This window comes from Cetorhinus maximus, chromosome 30 (genome assembly GCF_964194155.1).
Source record: "Cetorhinus maximus chromosome 30, sCetMax3.hap1.1, whole genome shotgun sequence".
NCBI classification, from domain to species: Eukaryota; Metazoa; Chordata; class Chondrichthyes; order Lamniformes; family Cetorhinidae; genus Cetorhinus; species Cetorhinus maximus.
The window spans coordinates 24,432,951-24,446,342 of NC_135908.1; the positions used below are offsets into that span (position 1 = coordinate 24,432,951).

The 13,392-nt window shown below is 45.9% G+C and overlaps 1 protein-coding gene across 3 annotated transcripts in view; it reads left to right on the forward strand.

Moving 5' to 3' along the window:
• LOC144670145 (talin-2) overlaps positions 1-13,392 on the forward strand; it is a 345,177-nt gene that overhangs the window by 924 nt on the left and 330,861 nt on the right. The window lies entirely within an intron of this gene.

Below are 13,392 nucleotides of genomic sequence, written 5' to 3' on the forward strand. Positions count from 1 at the left end.
GAATGATCTCTCTCACTCCCGGGGACCCCCTGTGAATGATGTCTCTCACTCCCGGGGACCCCCGGTGAATGATGTCTCTCACTCCCGGGACCCCCTCCCGGGTGAATGATCTCTCTCACTCCTGGGGGCACCCTGCCAATGCCAGTTCAGCACCAGGGATCCCCGGTCCTAATGTCCTAAGACAATGTTAGGAATTAGTGTGTTCATTGTAGAAAGTAGATTAAAGTTAGAAAATTGCTACATTTCAGGAATTTTAGTTCACGGAGCCTCGAAATCCCAGATCCCCTGGGGGTCTCAATGCTCAAAACTGATCACTTGTGCTTAAAACTGAAGGAGCTTGAAAAGCAGAAGGAAAATGCTGATTTATTCTGGGGAATCAAGGCTTGAAAAAAATGGCGATTTCCGCTCTTGGGCCTGGCTGGTTCCTTCATGTACTTGGACCCTGTGGTCAAGTGGGTTGGGGAGTGAGCCCTCACCCTCATGCTTTTCCTTTGAAACAATGACCCAGAATTTCCCCTCACAAACAGCAATGAGGGTCATGGCACTCACCGCTATGTATGGGCAGATAGCACGGCAACTTCAGGTGAGGGGCAGATCCGTGATTAAACATGAACATCCAAACGTTTTTTGTCAGAAATGCGTTTGCCCAAGGTTAGCTTTGCAAAAACTGTCGCTCACTGTTTGTCTCACTGTTGACATGAACCACATGACGTTGCTGTATTTCCACAGTCGATACAGATCAGCCTTACAGCGAGTTAAGTCAAGTTGCATCAAGCCTATGTACTCTTTTAGCAGGGTGATAATTACTGCCAGTTAACCTCTCTGGGACTGAAAATTAACAATTTGATGTTTGGAGTCTCATCCCTTCTAGTTTTAATTGGTGAATTTTAAAATGTTAAATTTAATTTGTTTTAACTTTCTCTTTCAATACCTCCTCTCTCTCAATCTAATCTTCCTTTCCTTCTCTTTATTTCTCTTTCTATATCTGGTTTGAATTCCTCCGCTCTAATTTTCAGTCATTGCAATGTTAATTTCATGATTCTTCAATCTGATTGGTTAAGAAGGTCTTGCCCAGTTTCTCACTGCAACGTTATTAGTTTGCACTTTCAGCAACTCCATGTTTGGGGATGCAGGATCAAGTCTAACTAATTTGGCATGGCCGTTCGATGCCCTGCTACTGGACAATCTGGCCAACTGAGCGTGTAGGTTATACAGAAGCTACAGCTCTGTAAAATGATGAGTAGAAGTTCCAGATGGATCACCAGCATTTTACTGTCCCTTTCCATGCTATTATGCAGTATACCACACAGACCCTTAGTGATGGAAAGATCGCTCGATGTTTTTTGATACATGGATAGAACGGTTGGAATTAGTATGGGGAGTTCATTCTTCACTTTGTCATTGGGGAGCAGGTAGGAGATCCGGCCAATCGCTTCCATTACTGCCATGTTCACCTTGGACTCCTTCATGTTCAACCAGAAGTGGAAAAGTATGTCATAAGCAGTAGAAAACTCATTGAAGAACAAATCCTTCCTCACTGGAGGGCGTGGGTCCATCTCTGTGTTTGAGATGTAAATCAGAATGCTCTTACTAAAAAGGCTGAAGGTATAACAGAACACCCGACATCCCACCCAGCTGCCCCCTACTGTCCCTGTAACAGGGGGATGGAGAGGGAGGGAGAGTAGCTGTACTGATTGTCAAATAGTTTCTGCAATTGTGCCACAAGATTGTTACTGGGGTTGGAACTCATGATGGACAATCGAATAATCCAGTTGGACTCTCAATTCCCAATATGAATTTTTAATTCATTCATGGGATGTGGGTGTCGCTGGCTAGACCGACGTTTATTGCCCATCCCTAATACTGTGGCAAAACCCGGTTTTGCAGCTGGTGTGAGAAAACGGTTTGGAGTGATTGCCGTTTTACTGCAGCTGGTGTCAAGCTGTCTGGTCAAGATGAGATTGACTTTATACTCCTGATTATTCCTGCTGCATGATGCAGATTAAAAAAAAACTCTTTCATGGAACTTGGCCCATCCCTAATTGGCCTTGAGAAGGTGGTGCTTGAGAACCACCCGCTGCAGTCCATGTGGTGTAGGTACACCCACAGTGCTGTTAGAGAGGGAGTTCCAGGATTTTGACTGGAACGGTGATATATTTCCAAGTCAGGATGGTGGGCGGCTTGGAGGGGAACTTGCAGGTGATGATGTTCCCATGTATCTGCTGCCCTTGTCCTTCTAGATGGTAGTGGTCATGGGTTTGGAAGGTGCTGCCTAAGGAACTTAGCAAGTTTCTGCTGTGCAGCGCTGCAGTGGTGCTTGTGGTCTTAAGATTGGGACTCATAATAACCGCTTGCATTTATATATTGCCCTTGACATAGTAAGACTACCCAAGGTGCTTCACAAGAGCTTAATCAGGTAAAAACTGACACACAACAGAAGAGAGAGATATTAGGAGAAGTGTTCATAGAGCTAGGTTTTAAGTTGCATCTGAAGGAGGAGAGAGAGGGGGGTAGGGTTATTGAGGGGAATTCCAGAGCTGAGGGTCTAATTGGCTGAAGGCACGGCTGCTAAGAGTGGATACAATGGGTAATACTTGGGGGAATAGAGAGTTCCCAGAAGGTCAGGCACTGTTCCCTTAAAGCTGCATTGGCATTACAGGCTGAGCACAGTTGGGCTCTTTAAGTTACCCTGGGTGAACATCAAGTGAAACAATTTAAAAGCCCCATGCACTTAAATGAATCAATGTTAATCCAGTGAACGTCTGTCTGGCAAAGGAAGAAGCTGGAGCTATTTGTCTTCAACACAGGTTTATCCATAAAGCTCAGGGTAATGTAAGTGTTGACTGCTTTCCCCTTCCACACAGTTTGCCCACACAGCTGGGAACTGTGCCCTCACCTCTCCCCAGTTAGAATCAACTGCCCTCAATCACAACTGGAGCAGATTCCCAATTGTCACAGCATCTGCAGCACGAACACACAACAAAGATTACAGGTGATATTGGGTAGAGGGCAGGAGAAGATTACACAGATGGAGGGGGGTCGGAGGGACCAGAATAGCAGCAGGATGGATGTGCTGCTTTCCCTTGAAGAGAAAGCAGTATAACTTCGGGAAATATGGTGCCTGCACTGTAACCACTGCTTGGGTTTACTTTAGTAATCCACAAATAGTTATCGATGCATCTCCCCTGGTGTTACTCTTAGACTGCAGGCAGTTCTACCTCCTCCTCCTGACTCCCTCCTATTCAGTCATCCTCCTCATCCCCCCATCTCTCTCATCCTCCTCATTCACCCACCCCCTATCAATTTTTGCCCTTCCCCTCTGCCCTTGTGGATTATGAATACACTTCACAGTGTGCTGGTGGTTTAGCTCGAGTTGTGTTTAGGGGCTATCCAGTTCCATTTCATCTCCCTCAGTGAGTAACTGAAACCTTCACCTCAGCTGTTCGTTTTCAGAAGTGATTCTGCCTTTCTTATATAACAGTTTTCTTTCACTGTGTGTGAGAGAGAGAGAAAAGCCAAGGCTTCATCTAAGGATCAATCAACCTGCAGCAAAAATCTGACTCATTCTGCTTCTTTACATTATATACAATAAAAAATAATGACCTGCATTTCGATAGCACCGTTTATGACCTCCGGACATCCCAAAGCACCGTCATCTGCCTCAACCCAAAACCATGGAATGCCCTTGTGAAGTTCTCTGCCTCTCTTTCCTTCTTTAAGATGTTCCTCGAAACCTGCCCTAATATCTCCTAATGTGACTTCATGTCAAATTTTGTTTGATAATGCCCCTGAGAATTGCCCTGCGACATTTTACTCTGTTAGAATCACTATACAAATAAAGTTGTTGTTGCTGTGTGTGCGAAACCATGGAATACCCCTCTGCGTGTGAAACCGTGGTATTTGTATGTGTGTGTGTATGTGTGTGTGTGTATTTGTGTGTGTGTGTGTCTGAGAAAAGTGATGGTTTTCCTATGTGTGTGAGAGAGAGGAAAGCGTTGGTATTCCTGTGTGTGTGTGTGTTGGAGAGAGAAAAGCCATGGTATTCCTGTGTGTGTGAGAGGGAGAGAGAGAGAGAGAGGAAAGCCATGGTTTTCCTGTGTGTGAGAGAGAGAGAAAAGCCATGGTTTTCCTGTGTGTGAGAGAGAGAGAGAAAAGCCATGGTTTTCCTGTGTGTGAGAGAGAGAGAGAGAAAAGCCATGGTATTCCTGTGTGTGTGTGTGAGAGAAAAGCCATGGTATTCCTGTGTGTGTGTGTGAGAGAAAAGCCATGGTATTCCTGTGTGTGTGAGAGAGAGAGAAAAGCCATGGTTTTCCTGTGTGTGTGTGAGAGAGAGAGAAAAGCCATGGTATTCCTGTGTGTGTGTGAGAGAGAGAAAAGCCATGGTTTTCCTGTGTGTGAGAGAGAGAGAGAGAAAAGCCATGGTATTCCTGTGTGTGAGAGAGAGAGAGAGAAAAGCCATGGTTTTCCTGTGTGTGTGAGAGAGAGAGAAAAGCCATGGTTTTCCTGTGTGTGTGTGTGAGAGAGAGAAAAGCCATGGTTTTCCTGTGTGTGTGAGAGAGAGAGAAAAGCCATGGTTTTCCTGTGTGTGAGAGAGAGAGAGAGAAAAGCCATGGTTTTCCTGTGTGAGAGAGAGAGAGAGAAAAGCCATGGTATTCCTGTGTGTGAGAGAGAGAGAGAAAAGCCATGGTATTCCTGTGTGTGAGAGAGAGAGAGAGAAAAGCCATGGTTTTCCTGTGTGAGAGAGAGAGAGAGAAAAGCCATGGTATTCCTGTGTGTGAGAGAGAGAGAGAGAGAAAAGCCATGGTATTCCTGTGTGTGTGTGAGAGAGAGAGAAAAGCCATGGTATTCCTGTGTGTGAGAGAGAGAGAGAAAAGCCATGGTATTCCTGTGTGAGAGAGAGAGAGAGAGAAAAGCCATGGTTTTCCTGTGTGAGAGAGAGAGAGAAAAGCCATGGTTTTCCTGTGTGTGAGAGAGAGAGAGAGAAAAGCCATGGTATTCCTGTGTGTGTGTGAGAGAGAGAGAAAAGCCATGGTTTTCCTGTGTGTGTGAGAGAGAGAGAGAAAAGCCATGGTATTCCTGTGTGAGAGAGAGAGAGAGAGAAAAGCCATGGTTTTCCTGTGTGCGAGAGAGAGAGAGAGAGAAAAGCCATGGTATTCCTGTGTGTGTGTGTGAGAGAGAGAGAAAAGCCATGGTTTTCCTGTGTGTGTGAGAGAGAGAGAGAAAAGCCATGGTTTTCCTGTGTGTGTGAGAGAGAGAAAAGCCATGGTATTCCTGTGTGTGTGAGAGAGAGAGAGAAGAGCCATGGTTTTCCTGTGTGTGTGAGAGAGAGAGAAAAGCCATGGTTTTCCTGTGTGTGTGAGAGAGAGAGAGAAGAGCCATGGTTTTCCTGTGTGTGAGAGAGAGAGAGAAAAGCCATGGTATTCCTGTGTGAGAGAGAGACAGAGGAAAGCCATGGTATTCCTGTGAGAGAGAGAGAGAGAGAGAAAAGCCATGGTTTTCCTGTGTGAGAGAGAGAGAGAGAGAAAAGCCATGGTTTTCCTGTGTGTGAGAGAGAGAGAGAGAAAAGCCATGGTTTTCCTGTGTGTGAGAGAGAGAGAGAGAGAGAAAAGCCATGGTTTTCCTGTGTGAGAGAGAGAGAGAGAGAAAAGCCATGGTTTTCCTGTGTGTGAGAGAGAGAGAGAGAGAGAAAAGCCATGGTATTCCTGTGTGTGTGAGAGAGAGAGAAAAGCCATGGTTTTCCTGTGTGTGTGAGAGAGAGAGGGAGAAAAGCCATGGTATTCCTGTGTGTGTGTGAGAGAGAGAGAGAGAGAGAGAGAAAAGCCATGGTATTCCTGTGTGTGTGAGAGAGAGAGAGAAAAGCCAAGGTATTCCTGTGTGTGAGACAGAGAAAACATGGCTCTAGTACAGTTTTGTAGAATTTCATATGGGGTTGACCTTGAAGTGTGGAATTCTTTTCTTGATTCCTTAATGTATATTCTGGCTAGGCTGAATGCAGAGCGCACGATTGTGAATTATAAATCACTAGGTCAGAGCTTGTCAGTGAGATGTAATCTTGGTGTCCCCGTTCAGAAATATTGGTTTGCAAAATGTATATTATTTGGTTTCTGAGTTGTGGTGTTAATTTGATTTCAATCTTGGGGAATCAGTTGATAATAGAAAGAATTCTAAACTGCAGATATGTCAGAACTGGACTCGAGGGAGGGCCAGGCATGTGGTGTTACTTCAAGATCATATCTCTTATTATGTTGGTTCTGCTGTTGTTTGCAGTATTAATAGTGATTCTCCAAGATTTTAGACCATCAGTAATACCTTCCTGCAGTAAATTTAACTGCAGTGTTATGTAGGAATTGGAAGACATCCAATACTCACATGAAACCCCATTCACCCATCACTCCTATACTCACTGACCTACATTGGTTTCCAGTCAAGAAACACCTTTTAAAATTCTCATCCTTGTTTTCAAACCCCTCCATGGCCTAATCCCTCCCCAACTCTGTAACCTCTTCCAGTCCCTCTGAGTTACCTGCACGCCTCCAATTCTGGCCTTTTGAGCATCCTTGATTTTAATTGCTGCACCTTTGGTGGTTGTTCCTACAGTTGCCCTAAGTTCTGGAATTCCCCCCCCCCCCCCCTACACATCACCCCCTCTCTACCTCACTTTCCTCCTTTAAGATATTCCTTAAAACATAACTCTTTGATCAAACTTTTGGTCATCGGTGTCATACTTGGTTTTATAATGCCTTGAGAAGTTTAATATCTAAAAAGGTGCTATATAAATACAAGTTGTTGTTGTTGAATACAGAAAATTGCAGTTCATATAATTACAGCCAAAATAATTCATCTGTAGGGAAACCCACCATGTCTTGTGATTGCCTCATTCTAGCTGTTTCTGAAATGTGATTTTTGGATAAAAAGCCTGAAATTAAGCTCCCTTTACAAATTCCACCTCTTTCTTTATCCAGTGATATGAAGGTCGTTGAGGTATGTTGGCAACACAACCAACCACTTTGTTTCCAGAACACTCTGTGTTACCAAATAGATAAGACTGGAGAGTGCCAAATCGGTTTGAGGGCTGTAGGTACAGAGGGCTGTCCTGAACGTAGAGGTTAGAGGGTATGTGGAAACCCGGTTTAATTAAAATTTACCGAAGTGGAAGATGTCAGATCCATAGGGAATGCAGCAGACTCGTTTATAAGGGCCTTAAAAATCTTCTTTGAAATGGGACCCTGACAGACGGGGGGCAAGGATAGATTCAACTGCTGAGTTGGGGGGCACAGTGTGGTGGTTAGCCCCTGAGGTGGGGAGGGTGGAGGGGTGGGTGGTGTTTAGTCCTTGAGTGGGGGAGGGGGGGTGGGTGATGTTTAGCTCCTGAGCGATGGTGGGGGGTGGTTAGCTCCTGAGCGAGGGTGGGGGGTGTTTAGCTCCTGAATGGGGGAGGGGGGTAGTGGTGGACTAGCTGCTGAGCTGTGGGGGCACGGTAGGTGGGTACGGGAGTAGTTTGCCCTGGTGGGAATTGTTTAAACCGCAGGGTTTTCTTAAAACAAAAACACTGACCTGTTCACAGGCTTTTTTTGGAGCAGCAGCAGCAATCAGGCCTCTGTCCATCAGGCCTCTGTCCATCAGGCCCCTGTCCATCAGGCCTCTGTCCATCAGGCGTCTGTCCATCAGGCGTCTGTCCATCAGGCGTCTGTCCATCAGGCGTCTGTCCATCAGGCGTCTGTCCATCAGGCCCCTGTCCATCAGGCCCCTGTCCATCAGGCCCCTGTCCATCAGGCGTCTGTCCATCAGGCCTCTGTCCATCAGGCCCCTGTCCATCAGGCCTCTGTCCACCAGGCCTCTGTCCACCAGGCCCCTGTCCATCAGGCCCCTGTCCATCAGGCCTCGGTCCATCGGGCCTCTGTCCATCAGGCCTCTATCCATCAGGCCCCTGTCCATCAGGCCCCTGTCCATCAGGCCTCGGTCCATCGGGCCTCTGTCCATCAGGCCTCTGTCCATCGGGCCCCTGTCCATCAGGCCCCTGTCCATCAGGCCTCTGTCCATCAGGCCTCTGTCCATCAGGCGTCTGTCCATCAGGCCTCTGTCCATCAGGCCTCTGTCCATCAGGCCTCTGTCCATCGGGCCTCTGTCCATCGGGCCCCTGTCCATCGGGCCTCTGTCCATCAGGCCTCTGTCCATCGGGCCCCTGTCCATCAGGCCTCTGTCCATCAGGCCCCTGTCCATCAGGCCTCTGTCCATCAGGCCCCTGTCCATCAGGCCTCTGTCCATCAGGCCCCTGTCCATTAGGCCCCTGTCCATCAGGCCTCTGTCCATTAGGCCGTGCCCACCAACAGAAAAAGCACCAGGATTTAGAGGAGCCTCACAGTTGGAGCTTTCAGTCCGAGCTCCATGGCAACCATCACTACCTCGGAGCGCACAATCCCAAAATTTCATCTGCTGACCCCGACTGGGGGTCGGGATCCACAGTTTGGGAAGCCCTGACAAGAACAAAGCCTTCTTTGTGCTGACTTTATTTCAGATCAAACAACCTGACCTGGTCCCATGGACAAATTAGCTCCAGGCTGATAGCTTGGCTCATGCCCTTGAGTCACAAAGTCTTGTATTCAAGTCCCACTCCAGACTAGAGCTGGAAATCTAGGCCGATACTCCTGTGCCATCCTGTCGGAGGTGCTGTCTTTGGATGAGTCCCTCCCAAATGGATATGTGATTCGAAGTAACTGTTTGAAGAAGAGAGGGTGTATTTTTTAGCTGAGAACTATTTACACCCACCTGAGAAGGTTTAATGCTCAAATGAAACACAGCCCTCTGACAGTGCAGGACTCCCTCAGTGCTGCATTGGAGTGTCAGCCTAGGGTCAATGCTCAAACCTCTGCGTTGGAACCTGAACCTATGATCTTCTTACTCTGAGGCGAGAGCCAAGGTTCCAGCCTGGACATAATTTGCCTCTGGCACCAGGTTAGATTTCTTTTGATTTGATCTGGGAATTGGCCTTGCAACAATTATATAGAGCTTTAAAGAGACCACATCTGTAGTATTGTGTATAGTTTTGGGCTCCGTACTTAAGGGAAGATGTCCCTGAGTTAGAGGGGGCATAATAAGTGTTCATTATACTGATTCCCGGGATAAGGAGCCTGTCCTCTGAGGAGAGGTTGAGTAGAATGGGCCTAAGATTTCTGGAGTTTAAAATAATGAAAGGTGATTTCAGAGAGAGCAGGGTAGATGCTGTGAGGCTGTTTCCCATCGTCCCCTCCCGAGCTGGACAGTCTAGAACTAGGGGGTTACAGACTGAGACTAAGGGGATGACATTTTGAAGGAGTATTTTCTTCTTTCAGGCTATGACTCTTTGGGATTCTCTCCCATCGAGAGCCAGGGATACTCATTCAAGAATATATTCAAGACCCAGATTGGTAGATTTTTGGGCACTAGGATATTGAGGAATATGGGAATCGACAGGAATATGGAATTGATGCAGGCATTCAGCCGTGATCTTATTGAATGGCAGAGAAGGTTTGATGAGGTTGAGTATAAAATACTTTGTCTGGGAGAAATGAGCCAAAGGAGAACTGTGCATTGTTCAGTAAGAAAATCTGGATGTTACAGCACATAAATCTGCAATCCTGTTCACTTACTGTTTGGCTTCGATTTAAGAGCAGAATGTCATATTCAGGGTTCCATCAGAGGGAGAGGGCACCAATAAATGGAGTTCATACAGTGGTTGCATTGGGTATTGGTCAGACCCCATTTTGATTACTGCGTACTCTTCTGGCCACCTGATTGCAAGGGGAACATCATCTGTTCAAGAGGAAACTCTTTCGAGTTATCAACAGTCACAGATTGCAACTCTTTCGAGTACAATCACAGTTCTTGGTTTTCCGGGAGTGGGACATGAACCCACAACCCTCTGATTCAAAGGCGAGGGTGCTATGAACTGAGCCACAGGAATGCTGACCCACTTCAGAGAGAGTACAATGATCACCTGAGTAAGTGCAGGCAGGACAAGTCATTCAGTCCACCGGGCTCATCCTCTCAAGATCTGGTTACCTCCCTTCCTCCTCCCAATAGTCTCCAACTATCTAACGAAGAACTGTCAATGATCCTGTGTAACAGTGAGGAAAAATCGAGTAGGTTTCATTGTTCTTGCTGTTGAAGAGGGGTTATTGAGGTGACAGAATTGAAGATTTTGATGAGGAAAATAAGGGACCAATCTGATGTGAATTAATTTTCAGATTTAAAACAAAGTACCCCTTTCTCGAAAAATTATTTGATTGGCCCCTTTTCTCCATTTTCATCCCATTTTTGGCTTGTGTTTTGAACTTTATTTTTCTTTGATTCCTTCCTTCTATTTTGCGATTGGTACTTTATCTCTTCCGTTATGATTTGCTGTTGTCCAAATATAGATTTTTTTTTCGAAATATGTACTTTATTCACAAAATGTTGTTAAAGTACAGTACATAGTTCAAATCTGACATTGCAGGAAGTACAATACAACTCAGTTTCTTTCAGTGCAGTTTGTTGCACTCTGCTGTGCCTCATTAAACTTATACTTCCAGGTTATATTTACAATATTCATATCATGTCAAACATCTGGTGCTTATAGCCCAAGGGGCTTTCCCTGAGTTCCAGCCCCTTGGTGTACTTTGGCTGGTGGCCCTCAGACTTTGGCCTTTCCCCATTAAATAAGGTACCTCCAGCAATGTAGCACCCCCTCAGCACTCGATTGGCAGCCTTGATTTTTGTGTTCAAGTCCTGGAGTGGGACTTGAACCCATAGCCGTCTAGCTCAGGCGAGAGCACTACTCACTGAATCATAGCCTTTCAAGTGTAGAATATCAGCTAATCATCTGCAAGACATTTGTATGACTGGCTAAAATATTAGAATGTTTAGAAAGAAGAGAAGTAGACAGCAAAGTGGCTGGATAAGAGTTATGGAAACACATATTAGTCGTGGAGTCAAGTGGTTACTGGTTGCGTTTCTGGAGTGATAAGGAATTGAAGGACATCGGGGAGGGGAGGGCGGGTGGGTTGCGGGGGAAGGGTAGGTGCAGTGTGCGTGGGGCAAGGGGGGAGGTGTAGGGTAGGGGGACCATCATGGGATAGTCTGAAAATATTCAAGAAGCCCTGAGTTTAAAAAACCTGCATTTAAAATTCTTATTTTTCCGTGACTTATGGTCACTGGGAACCTGGGCCATTGTAATAGTCAAGCTGGAAAACCTGTTGTAATTAAAGCCCATTTTTAGGGTCATGGCTTTGTTGGAGCTGTGGGCACTAGCTGCAGCTGGGGGTAGGTGGCAAACTGGCAAAAGAAATTTGGAGCTCTCTTGCCCTATAACATGACCACCAGCCGTGCAAGGCAGCGGCTCCCTGTGATATTAAGTCTGGAAACATGGTGTGTCTTAGTTTTTGAACTTGAGCTGTCTTGAGGATTCACCGTCGTTGGTAAATTTGTTTCTGAAATGCAATTGGCGCTCTGGCGCTGAGAGTTTGTGGAATGGGTGCGGTTCAATAATAGTCTCTTCCTTTCGGAGCTGTTTTCTTTCGAGCTTCAAACACCTACAACTTTTATTATTTTTTCTGGAAGAGCTGATTTCACTCCCTCCCTTTGAAGTTGCTGACAGTTGTGAATCTGATGTATTATTTTTCATTTTGGGACCTGTTTTTTATCTGTGCGGTTCTGTTATTGGTTCTATTTCAGAAAGGACGAATGAACTGTTCCAGGTAACACACACAATCCTGCTCACACTCATTTTGTTCTCTCTGCTGGCTTCTGGGAGACAATTTTTATTTTTTAAAAAAATATGTAGTGTGTTTAGTTCAGCCCCTGAATATCCACTAACATCTGTAGTCAACGGTTTAAAACTTCGGCGTGATGTTCAGTGGTTTCACAAATTACCGCTGAGAATGATGTGATTCTGCGGCTGAGTGTGGTGTGTGAGCACGTGCAGGCTTAACTACCTGTGAGGTTCCCTCGTGTCCAAGTCCTGAGCTCACATCTTTCTCTTTCTCTCTTACCTCCTCTCATTCCCTCTCTTCGTCTTGTGTGTGAGACCTGGCTTCCATGTTAGCTGATATTGTTAATGGTTCTCTCTCCTGCCTCTCTCTCCCTTTAAACCTGCCATCATCACCCATCTTCTCAAAAAAACAACCCTCGAGTCCTCCGACTATCACCCCACCTCCAACCTGCCCTTACTCTTCAACATCATTGAATGGGTTTTTGCCTCCCTAATCTGTGCTCATGTTTGAATCCCTCCAATCAGATTTCCAGCCTTGCTACAGTACTGATAGACTAATGACATCCTCAGTGACTCTGACAAAGGTAAACTTTCCCCCCTCCTCCCCCTCGACCCTGAAGCCTTTGACATGGGTGATCACAGCATCCTCTCCAGATCCTCTCCATTGTTGTCCAGCTGGGTGGGACCCGCTCTCACCTGCTTCCATTCTTATCTGTCTAATCATAGCCAGAGAATTAGTGGCTTCTCTTCCTGCTCCCACCCCCACCCCCATCCACTTCTCTGGTGTCCCTGAAGGAGCTATTTCTGGCCCCTTTACATTTCTCATCTACATACAGTCAGAGAATAATTTGTGATTAAGAAGGAGACCATGTGGCTCATCCACTTTATTTTGCTCGCCTTGGAGTGATTCTGTCAATCCCACTCGTGCGTTTGTGTGTGTGTGTGTGTGTGTGTGTGTGTGTGTGATATAATCATATATATCTATCGTACCCTATATATCTATCGCACCCTGTATATTTATCCCAGCCTGTATATACATATATCCCACTCTACATTGTCTCCCAGTTAAGCAATTCCTCAATTTTAAAATTTTCATCCTTTTTTTTCAAAACCTCCCATGGCCTCACCCCACACTCTCTCTGCAACCTCCTCCAGTCCCTCCGACCCTCAGATCTCTGCACTCCTCCAGTCCAGGCCTCTTGAACATCTCCAGTTTTAATAGTTCCATCATCGGCTCTCAGGCCTTCAGCTGCCTTGGTCCCAAACTCTGGAATTCCCTCCCTAAACCTCTCTGACTCACTGCCTCTCTCTCCTCCTATAAGACACTCTCTAATCTGCCCTAATATCTCATCATATGATTCAGTGTTGCGTTTTGTTGATGGTGTTCCTGTGAAGTGCTTTGGAATATTTTACTATGTTATATGAACACCTCAGGTGTGTGGGTGCGGGGATGGGTTTATGGAGATAGGCAGTAGGACCTGAATCCACAACTTTCTAACTTTGAGGAATGGAAGCAATTAATTGATGAAAGCAAAATACTGTGGATGCTGGAAATCTGAAATAAAAACAGAAAATACTGGAAAAACTCAGGTCTGGCAGCGTCTGTGGAGAGAGAAACAGAATTAATGTTTCGAGTCCATATGACTCTTCTTCAGAGCTAAAGAGAG